This window comes from Manis javanica, chromosome 6 (assembly GCF_040802235.1).
Source record: "Manis javanica isolate MJ-LG chromosome 6, MJ_LKY, whole genome shotgun sequence".
In the NCBI taxonomy this organism is placed as follows: domain Eukaryota; kingdom Metazoa; phylum Chordata; class Mammalia; order Pholidota; family Manidae; genus Manis; species Manis javanica.
This window is the reverse complement of record NC_133161.1, coordinates 81352125-81365492: the sequence shown is the minus strand read 5'-3', so window position 1 is coordinate 81365492 and position 13368 is coordinate 81352125. Positions and strand designations below refer to the sequence as shown.

General features: G+C 35.0%; 1 long non-coding RNA gene across 1 annotated transcript in view; it reads right to left on the bottom strand.

Moving 5' to 3' along the window:
- The window catches only part of LOC118972974 (uncharacterized), a 34093-nt gene extending 21281 nt beyond the window's left edge, over window positions 1-12812 (bottom strand). The window contains exons 1-2 of the long non-coding RNA XR_005062148.2: window positions 12538-12812; window positions 8381-8494 (exon numbers count right to left, since the gene is read on the bottom strand). This is a non-coding gene — a long non-coding RNA (uncharacterized lncRNA). The remainder of the gene's footprint in view (window positions 1-8380; window positions 8495-12537) is intronic.
- Between the last annotated feature and the right edge of the window lie 556 nt (window positions 12813-13368).

Sequence of the window (13368 nt, the reverse complement as noted above, 5' to 3'; positions counted from 1 at the left end):
TTTGTAAAATATTCATTTATGTCAGAGACTTGGTCTTCATCATGTTCAGGGATAGCACAGGCAGTATGTAAACAATGGAGTAAGGCAGAGTTAGTCAAGTATCAGCTCTCAGCTTTCAGGGCATGTCGTTCCATTTCCCTTTGCCTACCTGTGAAGTAGGACTACGGTTACCTCTCTCACTAGGCTGTCAGAATCGGTCAGTAAGGAGCCAGTGTGGAAACTTCGGACATGACCCAGTAAAGCTGCTAAGCTCCCTTACCCTGAGTGGCGTTGGTGTAGGAACAGGAAGTCAAAGGCATGAGCATGTGTGCACGCCACACACACACGTACACACACACAATTCTCTTCCTTAGGCCTGAAAGATAAAAATGGCACTGTTCTGAAAAGCCTCTTTTCATTTCTTCTTAATAATACAAATTGGGTGCACACTCACATAAAATGCAATAGAGTCCATTTAAAAGGCAAAGAGGTCTCTTTGGACCTCCTGCATCTTAGTCTACCAGTCGCAACTTAAACTGCAGACCCTCAAGACAGTGAAGCAGGACAAGTTCTACCCTGCACACTTGACTGCACAGTGGGGAACAGGCTTCATCTCAGCTTCCTGTCAGCTGGTTTATAACATCCTTCACTTAGGACTCACTTAGAAGAGCTCAGATCCAACGGAAAGTCATTCTGTGTGGGACAGTTCCCAAAACATATTGAAGTGAACATTAGAGCAACTTTTAAAGAGAAAAGAAATTTTAGAAGCCAAGCTTGAATGCTTTTTTGCAATGCTCCTTTGGGAATCCTGGCAGCCTGTCCGCAGACACCTTGCATACTCATGAGAGAGGCCTTAGACTTTTAAAAAATAGTTTCATCTGTAACTGGAATGAGACAATACAGGACCGAGAGTTGACCTCTTCAGAAATAAGCACTGGTTGAGGGAAGTTTAGCTTCATATGTTGTCACCCCAGAAACACTGAAGTTAATTTGGGGAACTTAGCAGGAGTTTATGACAAAATTACTCACAATGATAAAATCTTTACATTTTTGCTACTTTCTAGAGTTAGTTTTGCCATGCTGTAAAGAGCCTGGTTTTAATTAAACACCAAAGCAATAGTCCTTTGCAGCAGAAAAGAGAAGTGAGTGACATTGTCCTCAGAATAAACCTAGTCTTTAGGGGATTCAGGAGTGAAGATAATCTACAGGACTTGCTTACAGTGGTCAATGCAGGACGCTGACCTTACCCTGCCAGCCTCCGCAATCATGTGGTCCACCAAAGCCTTGCGCTGACAGCACAGTGATTGCTTGCTGATGTGGCAGGATTATTTTTAAGTATTATTTAATGGTCTGGAGTCCCTTGTTGGGAAAAAAAAAAACAAAAAAAAAAGCAAGTGAGAGGAAGAATTCCTCTTTTCTCCCAAGTAAGGAGATGCATAACCAAAGGCTGTGACCAGGCCACCAAAACTTGAGGTTCAGTGAAGTGTCACTTGTCAGCTGGCTGCTCTGGCCCCACACAAAGCTACATGAGGGACAACAGAAGACAGCAAATCCAGTAATATCCAAGCACGTTCACTTCTGAAATTCCCTTATAAAATTTTGTGAAGGAAATCAGTCACTGAATGAGTGAGTCATCCCTGCAGACACTAATACTAAATCAAAGTACGATCTGTGTATATAAACCCAGGACGCTGAGTCCCTGTGGCCAGCACCCATGGACCTTTGAGAAGAAGGCAGTTGTGTGTTCGGCCGGTTGTGTGACTTTCTAATAAGCTTCACAATTTGACTGTTTCCTAAGGGAGTTATTCAATCCTTATAATTGAGAAGTGTAAAAATGTTATTTGATCAATAAACCATACCAAATATATTAGTCTAGCTCATGGTAAACCTGGGATAGGCCAGAATGACAATTTTCAATTTACCAGAAGAAATGAAATTGTATTAGAAACTGAAAACATTTCCCATGTGACCAGCTCAGTTTCTTTCTGTTGGAGACCAGCATGAAGATCCAAACCATAGCTCCAAGTGATAAGCACACAGAGAGAGTTGTTCATATCATCTAAAATGGGATCCTAAGCAAGAGAGCTTGCTAAAAATATGGATTGTCTAGCCATACTTTGGAGATTACGAGTGGGCCTGGGAATTATATTTTAAAAGCACTTCAGACAATTCTGCTGACTCCAATTTGCGTTTGGGAATGACTGAAAGGTTATCCAGTGTGTACTGGAATTACTCTAGGACAATCAAATGTGTTCACTTCCACATCAAACATATAGCATACTCCTGACTAAACAGTTCACATCCTTATCTCCTGTCCCCTGGATAGAGGTAAATGAACATTACCAGTGAAGTTCCCTCTCAAAATATCTGTGACTGAGTGACTGTTTTTCTAACAAACACCTTATTTGTATATATTGTTACCTTCATTTAACTTCATTATAATCTGGAATCTAGTCTGTTTCCGTAAGCAGGATTTTCAGATAATAGCACTGCTTGTGGAGCACCCCTATATTATGTATATCATGATCTATACAAGATCCAATGCAATGTAGTTTACCTACATTTTCTTAGTCAATCCTCACAACTGCCTTGATAATTTATTCCTATTTTACTAACAAGGAAAATGAATTTCAGCTAGGTTAACTGATTTGCCCAAAGTAAAACTACTAAAAAAAGCAGCTGGGTTGGGGGGTGGGGTGGGGGTTGTGGATAGAAATCAACTATATTTGGGATTAATTTAAACCCCAATGCCATGATCACTTAACATATTGCCTTGTACTTTGCTATACTTCAGCTAACAAAGGACACTATTAATTCCAAACACGTGTGTATCTTCTCGCTATTCCTCTTTCTCTTCTTGTATTGCCTGGTAGAGACTTGAGATACCCTGTTGTCTAACAATCTGTTTGCCTGGTCCAACCCAAGCAGTTGGGAGTCTTATTTATTTATTTATTTATTTGTTTGTTTGTTTGTTTGTTTGTTTGTTTGTTTGTTCATTTGTTCTGTCCATGTCCTTATTCTATGCATAAACTTAAAAAAATATTTCAGTTATATTAACAAGCACAGATTAATTTTAATAGAATATTTCAAAACATCTAATGTAACAGAGAACTTTTAAATCAGTTCTTTTAAAAATGGAAATTAAATGATACCATGATAATTTTTATTAGGAGAATATACACACACAAAGATGGAAAACATATTCATTTTCTGAATCTTGAAATGCAGGAGGTCAGGATACCCTCCTTACTTTCACTCTTTTCCTTCCTCATCCATAGCTGTAAGGGTGGGTGTCTTTGGTCAGAGTTGGATAATACAAGCAAAGGCAAAGTTTTTTTAGTTTTGACAATGCTCCAACTGGAAACATGAAATTTTAAGATCTCCTCCAGCAATAAAAAGTAAGGTTCTGCTACCTGCCTGCAACAAGCATGGCCTGCAGTCTCCGTTATTACAAAGATATTTCTCGTAAGGACCAAGTCATCAACTGGAAGATCTGACAGAGAACTGGAAGAAGCTGAGGGATGATGGGAAGAAGAAAGAAGACAGTAGGAAACCATGGTTGGACGACTTCAGAACATTGGAAACAAATTATAATCGAAGTAAAAATTAAATCAGTAGGGAAAGGAAATAAATGTTTGGCACCATTGAACAGCCTCTAGACTTCACTAGCATTCTGTGTCATCTTAAAGGATTGTTTTCTTTAGAAAGAAACTAGAAGACTATACCCAAATGTCCTTCCAGATGTTGAAGATACAGCTAAGAGATTAGCTTATGTTATCCACATTTTCTTCTAGCAACTTGTCTAGCAATGAAACCTCAGATTCTGCCAAGTCCTACCTTTTAATGTTGTACAAAGCATCAGTGTACTTGGCAAATGCCCAGAGGGAGAAAAATGTTCATTCTATCTCCTCCTTATTGATTCTACTTCCCAATTTACTTTGAAAATTGTTCAACTTTAATTCACTCAACAAACTTTTATTGAATAACTGCCATGATCTAGACACAGTTACGTACTGATTGAACTGCCTATGTTTACTACTCCATGAGTCCATAACAAATAACATCCATGCTATTCAACGCCTTTATACTTTTACTCAAGGTTTCTCTTTTTGCTGTCATGTCATACTACTTTGGTCCAAAAAGTAAGCATCCTGTCTATATTTTAAAACTCAGGCCAAAGTTTATTTACTCTCTTAAGCTTCCCTTGACCCTTTCCATCTCTCTAGAATATTGACTACCACTTTCTTTGTGCTCTAATTCTACAATAATTCCTATGTTACATAAATATATCTTTAAAAGTACCCATAATGGGGCATTATATTTTATTCTCCTTGCTAATTTTAGAAAATTATGTCTCCCCATTTTAGTCCCTGTGGTTCAGGGGAATCTGATTCCACCTTCCTGGTTGCAGGATAAATACACAGCCCAGATCAAAGTCAGTCATAATACTAAATTCCTTTGAAATCAATGAATAACTCAGAAAGAACAAATGAATAAATGATCCAAGTGGTGAAAACCAGATCCCACTCTGAAACTGATATGGACATTTGAAAAGAAAGTGTCTCTTCTAAGATCACAATTGCTAAGCACCATGTATATTTGCAAGTCATAGTTACCAACATTTATTGGAAGAATGCCTGAGAGTGAAACCATTGAAGAGTAAAGGACAACCAAGAAATCGAGAGGAAGAGAATAAACCCTAAAATATCATTTGAAACCTAGATTTAGTTTTGAATGAAACCATTCATACCCCTAGAAATTTCAGCTAGTCTTGCTAAATGGACATTACCCTAGGCTAGTGTAGGTTGGGTTTTCATCATTTGCAACCAGAAGAGTCTGCATTAATACATCAAGTCTGTCTCTGACACTGCACCTTGATGCAGAAATTGCCTCTTTTGTTCTATGACAGGGCTTGGAACAAAATAGGTATGGTTTATTTACTGATTAAAGGAATGAATGAGTAAATGAATAAAAAAATAAATGAAGTATAGCCTAGAAATATAGGAAAAATACATTGCTTGCTCTAGTCCCAGATTACCAACAATTTTGTGCCCTTCTACAAAAACAAACAGAAAACTCCCAAGTGAAAATTTATTAATTACTTTCACATTATTGTACTGAAGAGCTGGGTCATAGTGTCTAATGATTTCTCGAAAAATCCTTACGGTGGCTTATTTGGGTTGGATGGATTTAGTAAATGTCTCAGGATTATCAAACCCTTTATTTACTTCTTAACACCAAATGATATCCCTCAGGTCCTGAAGTTTTTAAACGGCTCGTGAGATGGCGTCTCTGTCAGTTGCCTTGGGGCTGGGTTTCATGGTCTAATCAGACTCACCATTAACAATCTTCTGGACAGGAATGGAGCTAATATAGTGTGATGAGAGAGTTCTGGCCGGTGGCTCAGCTAGCTCTGCAAGTCTGCACATGTGGATTCTATTTTCAAACCTATGATTGATTTACTTTCTGACTATGGCAAACCACCCCACTCTCCCATATGATGCTTATCAACAAATGGTGTCTGCTTAACTCATTTATTGAGAAAATATGACCACATTTCAAATATTGGAATTAATTCCCTTGAACAATTTTGCTTTCCTTACCAGAGTGCTGTTCTGCATGTGTGATTTACTGCCTAATCAAAATTAAGTTACTTTGGGACAGTTACTTAAAATTTTGGTAATTCACTATTTACTATTAATAAATATATTGACCTCTATTGATAATTTCATATTTTTTCATCTCAATTCCTATTTTATTTAAAGCTCTACCATAAAATATACCATTTGAGGATACATTGTCTTTAGATGTTCAATCGGTTCCCTTCAGATTGTAACCTCCAAGAGGGGTGAGTACTGAACAAGCATTTGTTGATTTGACTTACTGACTTTTGAACTTGGTGCAGTAGTCATCAGTTTCACATATTAAAACACAATGATGTGTGTGTGTGTGTGTGTGTGTGTGTGTGTGTGTGTGTGTGTGTAACCTCCAAAGGCAAATCCCTAGAAGAAAGGCCTACTCATTTGAGATTCATTTTTCTTTTGATGTTATACAACTTTGAGCTACCTTTTGTTTTGATGAAATGGCATGAACTGTGAAAAATAGAGTGCTTGAATTACTGCTATACCTTAAAAACAAGAGTTAGGACAAATGACCTTAAGGGGATACTTTACAAATGACTCTATTACTTAAAAACTGATACTGGAAAACAGGAAAAATTATATAAGGCACTGTCTTATGCAAATTTTATTAAAAGATGTTTTTAAGTACACCTGTGTGTGGGTGGATTTTATGGTTAGGGTTTTGCAGACTTACTTGTCTCTGTCTTATGGAACACACTAAATAAGATCAGCATTGTCTGTTCCTTCAAGGGTTGAAAAAGAAAAGTTCCTTGGGAAATTGTCTAAGCCTGACACTTTGGGAAGAGTTTTAACTCATGGATTCTGTGGCCATTTGTTTCTACAGTTAATCATTTGTTCAGTATTTCTCTCTTTTCCAGGGTCATTTTTGTTATTTTTTAAAAATAATTTATGTGTTTTTATTTTTACTGTAGCAAATCTCCCATGTCTTCTAGATCTTTGCATTTATTTACCTATACTTCACCAAAATATACACTAAATTTGTTTAAATTACCTGTATTTCTGTACCTTGCTACTCTTTGTTTTTTATGACTGTCTAAAGTTCTGTTTCCTTATTTCATTTATTTTAAATGTATCTTTAAAAAATGGCCTTTCATGTTACTTTTGCTTTTTAACTCTTTTCTATTTATTTATTTATTTATTTATTTATTTATTTATTTATTATTGTTTTTAACTCTATTTGTACCCTTCATTACTCTTTCCTTAAGTTTATTTTATAGCCTATTTCTTGTTCTATTAAATGTTTAACTTAACTTTTTATAATTATTTTATATTAAATTAAGTAGCATTAATGTGTAAGGCTCTGAATTTTTCATCTAAGTCAAAGTTTAATCCTAGCTCTTATATTTTTTTATGTACAGTGTTATGATTTGGGGTATTTTCTATTCTGAATAATAAATAAATTTACATACAAAGACATATGCCCACACATATATATGTGTATGTGTGTGTGTGTGTGTGTGTGTGTGTGTGTGTATGTTTTGTTGGATACTCTTATTTCATTGGTGTTACTTACTCTACATAAATATAGGAATGTGTTGTTTAAAATATACTATTTTCTTTGGAATTGTAAAACGTCTTGAGAAGTTTTATTCTATTGCCATGGTATGTACTCACCTTAATTAATTAATTGGATCAAGGTTAATTACTATGTACATCTATATATTTTTGTCTATTTGATTTTTCTTGGGATATAAGATTTCTTGAGTTACTGTTATAATTATATTGAGTTCTATAGATTTAACTTTGAAAATACATCATTCTTAAGTTATATACCTGATCGTTTGCTATTTGCTGCACAATGATTCATTATCTAGTTCAGCAACATTAGTTTTCTACAAATTTAGTGTTAATTCTATATCCAATATAAAACATCTTTTCTCTAACTACTTAAAGACATTGTTTTTTCTGTTACTATTTTAGTTTTTAAATATGGACATTTTATTCCTTCCTAGTAGTCACTTATTTGTTAATTCTGTAATGATATGGTTTTGATTCTCAGTTTGTTTCCTTGGCGCTAGACTCTGATTTATGTCACTCTGCTGTTTTATTTTCTCATCAGTAATTTATACTTTGTTTCATTGATTTCATGTTTCTCAGCATCTCTTTTGTATTTGAAAGTATTTCTTTTTTTAAATCTTTCAGTATCTTGTATAAATTCTATTAGAAGGGGACTTAAGCTTATTTTGCATTTTATGTTTTAAAATTGTGGTAGTATATTTTTTCATAGTGGTCAATGATTTTCTTTTTACCTTTTTCTTGAATGCAAGTAGTTATACCTGGATATTTTTCCTCAGATATAGTTTATATGAATTCCCCATGACTTTTTTACTTCCTTGTCTGAAACCTCTTTGTGTTCACCTCAGACTGTCATCTAGTGTGAGGGCTGATAATTGCTGGTTTGTGTTCTTCTGTATGTTTTTTGTGTGCTTTTATTTTGGATAGGAGGCACAGGTTCATCAGTAGAGGTTGTGTGTTGACATGATTGGTGGATTTGTTCTCTGATCTTTTTTTATAAACAGTTTTATACCACCTAGTTAGAGGTCACTCCTAATCCAATAGGAGAACCATTTGAATTTAATATCAAAGTCGAATCTTGAAGGCTTCATCCCTCACAATTCTGTCCGAAGGGATGTGTTCTACCCCTTCACCCTTTCCCCAGCAGCACTCCACCTCCTCTCTTAGTGTGGAGAGAAAAATAGACAAACTGTAGAATTCAAACAGAGTTTTCTTGGAGGCCCTTCCCTTGCTTGGGTACTTACACAACCTCCGAGATTCTTGTGTAACTCACTTTCTCTTTGGGGTTTATATCTGACAATTCAATCTTTATTGTTGTTGGCCATTGTTATTCTATGTTGCCTCTCCTGCCTTTCTACCTGCAAGAAAAAAATGCATTTTTAATGAATAATTCTTATGGTGATGATAACATTCACCTTCTTTTCCCTTTAGTTATCTGTCTGAAGATAAAATTAATTACTCTGGCAATGAGTTTTGCCAATTACTTAACCTAAAGTAATCTCATTTTCCACAGCTCAATCAAAATTCTGGGAGGTAATTTTGAAACAAATGTTCTTCATATCCACAGTGATCAATGTAACAGAATACTCATTTTCTTCTGAAAATATCTATTTTACTTTTCTCAGTTTCATAATGATGATAAGACATGTAGATTTATAAACATTTCAGTTTTATTCATTTTAATTCTATAAACTATGATTTCTGCAAAGCTAGAGGCAAGTCTATAGCTTTGCCATACTAATTTGTCTTGGTCAAGCCAAAATATCATTTTAGTTCATGTGGTATTTAATTCTGAACAGCAATGGCTGGAGGATTTTAAGGGTCACTAGGTCCAGATGTTTGGTCATTAGTCACCACCATATAACCCACCTTCAATATAATGAATATGGATAAAATAAGGAAACACTTCAGCCGTCAACAAGATTAGTGTTCAAGTCTAATAGGAGCCTGATTTCTGCTTTTTAACTTTGTTAACATTTAACCCTTTGAGGGCAGAGGATTTCACTTAAAGTAAATCTCCCCTCAAACTCTGCTCTTATTTTCTGAAGTTTATATACCTTCATTAATGGCACGTCCATTCACCAAAGAAGTGCAGGCATGCTTTAAGTATTTTAATACTTAACATCACACTTCATATCTTTTTCTTAACAACATATTGGAATATTTAAGAAGGTGGTTTTGTTGGACAGTCAGGTAATTGTCTGATAAAATAACCTATGTCTGTCACTCTGAAACAGCCTATTTAAAAGAATTTATTGGATATTGGATTGATCTGTACTCCCCCAAACAGTAAAGATTCTTTCAAAGTCTTTGTGTATTTACTTTGCTTTTCTTTTTCTTTTTGTTATTCACATAGAATGAAAAGCAAATATTCTAAAATGTTTTATCTCTCTAATGCAGTGTTTCTCACCTGCTACAAGGAAATAAAAACCTGAAGCCATATGGTGCAGGCCTTGGACTCTAGCTACACTAGAAGCCATTTCTGCAGGTTCCTCTGCAGGCAACTGGGAATAATAATAATAACCAGGTAGAAGTGTTTGTTTGGATTTAATGAGATTATGTAGGCAAACAATGAATGCTGATTTTCTCTTTTTCTTATTTGCATAGATATACAATATTCTGACACACATATTTGCAAATAAAATATTTACTTGAAACATTGGATGACATTATTGGCCACAAGATGAAAAGTTACCAGTTTGGATCCTTTTGCTGATATTTTGCTGGTATTTCAACATTACGTAACGCCTACCATGTCTGCTATTTCACATGAAACCCTTTTATGAAAAATTTTATGTTTCATTATTAGATTATGTATCATATTGATTATATATTTGGGAAAACTTTTTTTCCTGTCAAACAGTTCTTATTCTGTACTATTAAGAAGTCACTTGAATTCTAATTTTCTTTAAAAAAATTATTAGTGGAAAAAATGAAAACAAAGGAAAATATGTATCTTTGGTCAGTTGATTCAGTTTATTAGGATATACTGTAATACTGTATTTTTAATAAAGATGTAACGGCAATCGTGACTCCCTCGATCATGGATACTTTTGCTCTATTCTGTTGCTCTAGAATCCTAAACCTGGCCCTGTCAGAATCATAGCTTGCCACCTCCAGACGTTTGAATCTTTCCTTGACCTGTCAGAAGAGCTAGGTGACAATGATCCAGGTGAAAGTAATTGTTCAACAGAAGGAAACTGGTGAAAAGCAATGGATTATCTAATCTAACCAAGAAGTGGGAATCCATTGACTGAATCCCAGAACAGCCTCAGAAATCTTTCATGCCTTTAGGAATTGTATGGTTTTCTTTTATTTTCTCCTCTCCCTACTCTGGCTTACCTATTCTCTCTCTCTCTTTCTATAATTTACTATTTTCTCTGTTCCAAAGACTAAGAAGAATAATCTCATACCATACGGTCTAGTCTCAGGGCGCAGTGCACTTTTATGAAAGCAAAAAAAAATAAGTAATTTATTTCTATGTCAATTATATGATTACAAAAACCCAAAATTTTGTAAGTAGCTATATAATAATTAGCTGCATTGTTTATTTTGTTGAGATGTTTTTGTATTTTGCAAACTCAATCAGTTTTTGGTTTTATTTAAATACTACTTACAACCTTTATTTTTCAAGAACATTTCTCAATTAAAATATATAAAATGGTTACATATAGTATGTATGTGTAACACATGGAGTAGTATATATTGTTCACACCAGTATATACATATAAGCCCATAAAAATGCAAATTAATGTCCATTTGTATTCATTTGTACTCAAATGAATACAAAAATAAGTTTTTACTGCTTACATCTGCTCTATGAAATCTGGGAACATTGTCACAATTTATGTCTTGTGCTGCTTTGAGACTAAGGATAAAATATTCAATTTCTTTTTCAAATGTCAACCAAACACTTTATAGATATTTTTTTCTCCATCCCTTCCTAAGACCCTTTTAGTTAAATTAGTACAGCTGTCTGAAAAATCAGATTTAAAGCCTTCAAATGTTTCCTTGCTCTTAGAACAGATGCCTCAGGAGACTTTCCACCAAAAAGGTACATTGGATTAGCACAGCCTGTTTTCCTACTACATTCTTTAAACAGAACTGACAGCCCCAAAATAAGGAGGAAAATTTATTTGGTAGGACGTGTATTGAATTTAAAGAAAGGACATATTTTCACCCTACCAGTGGGGAGACTAAAATAGGTTATTTAGGAAACAATTTTATAACATTTCAATGAACAATAGGAGGTCAAATGAAATACTTAGATGTGTCAGGCTTCATCAATGAAATGAACACTTGCAAATGAGAAAAGAGGTTTAATGGTGAAGAAACTTAGTGTATCAGCTTAGTAGAGCTATCAATCTAAGCATAATTCTAAGAGTGCTAGACATACGATAGCAGTCTTGAGTATACACACAATGATCTCATTTTAGTGGAACACACACATCAATAGAAACCATATTTATTGATAAGGCAGAAATGAGGCATCGTGAGATTTGAGATGATCTACGACCCTTCAAGACAAGAATAGGCTTAGCAAAGAATATAGCACCTGCTGCTTTTCACCAAGTCAGATTTAGGTATTTATTTTTTTCTTCTCACTTTGAACTGAGAAGGTAGAGTTTGGATAATACCTCAAAATTAGAAAATACAGCTCTAAGATGAAAGGTAAAGGTATGTCACAAGTTATAGAGAGCTAACTCATGAAAATAAATAGGAAATATAACCAATATATAAATAATTTTATTGTACTCATCCAATTATGCAGGAATGAAAAATATGTCTGAGCATAAACTGTGTTTTAGGCTACAACAGTCTTCCTGTTTGGCAAAACAATTTTCTGTCATGAAACAATAGCTTTTGCACACTGGAATCTGGCTTCTGACTTAGTTTATGCAGGCAATAGTTGTGCTAATGGTGTTATTCAAATAATAAGATACTTTTCTATGTAGTGAAAATCAAGAATTCCCCTACAAACAATCTACACATGCATTTCACTTCATTATTTTAATAACTAAGCATGTGAGATAAGAATGCATCTAATTATATGACTTACTAAGCACATCTAAAATTTTTTTTGCAAAGTTATATCAAATAGAAGACTTTTTTTAAAGCAGCAAAAGGCTAAACGATCAACAACAAAAATAAACATATATATGTGAAATATATATATATAAAGATATACAATATTTGTTGAGTACTTAATATGGACCAGTTGACTTCTGCTTTCTGGTCAAACAAGTAAAGAACTTATAAGTCATCACTCATATTGAGAGATGAAAAATGTCATACAAACTGAAAATCAACAACTCTTCTTATGTACATCAGAGAATTGAGGTCACAGGTCTAACTGCTACCCTGAAACCTTGAAAGATGGCAGGAGAGAATCATTACTTACCTGAAGCAGAAGCACTGGTGCAGAACCGTGCAATGGGAGCCAGTGTCAGTAGGAAGACATTAAATTGTAATTGATGAATCGCTAAAGGCAGAGTGAGAATTAAAATCTCAGAGCTGGCCCATTCTTAGTGGAGGTCCACACTTTCATAATTTGTACTTACAGTTGCCCTAAAAACAGGTTCTGTGAAGATTTGAGAAAAATTACCACATGCTTCCAGGAGGGGAAGGAGGAAGTAACCATTTTGAAATACAGTATGTCCGGAGCTCTCTTCTCACCAAGCCTGGACCGAAGGAAACTGTTTTACCAGAGCCTAAGACTAGAGTTTTATCAGTGCCTATCCAACCCCGGAGAAGGGAAATACCCAGCGCAAGCTTCCTCTAGCCTTTGATGTAGGGAAGGGAAATTCCCAGCTCAGTACTCACTAAAGGAATGGACCGAATCACGATACTACAGTCACTTTCCCTCTCCCACACCTTATCACTGTATTAGTAGGGCTCCTGCATAATAACAAGAATACAATTAGAAGAACTTTAAACTTTCAAACCCTATTTAAAGAGTCTCTTGGAAAGCCTAAAAACCACAGGGGAGGCAAAAACATGGACATAAAAGGAAACCAAAGAAACTATACAAGCAAGAAGAGAATGGAGTGAAATATTTAAGATGTTGGAAGGAAAAAAAACCTCACCAACCTAAAATTCTGTATCTGATGAAGTCATTCTTTGAATGTGAAGGAGAGTCCTTTGGTCATTATCAAGTGTCAGGGTGACCCATTGTTGTAACAGATGCACCTTTCTGGTGTTGGTAATGGGGAAGGTTAAGCATGCGTGGGGA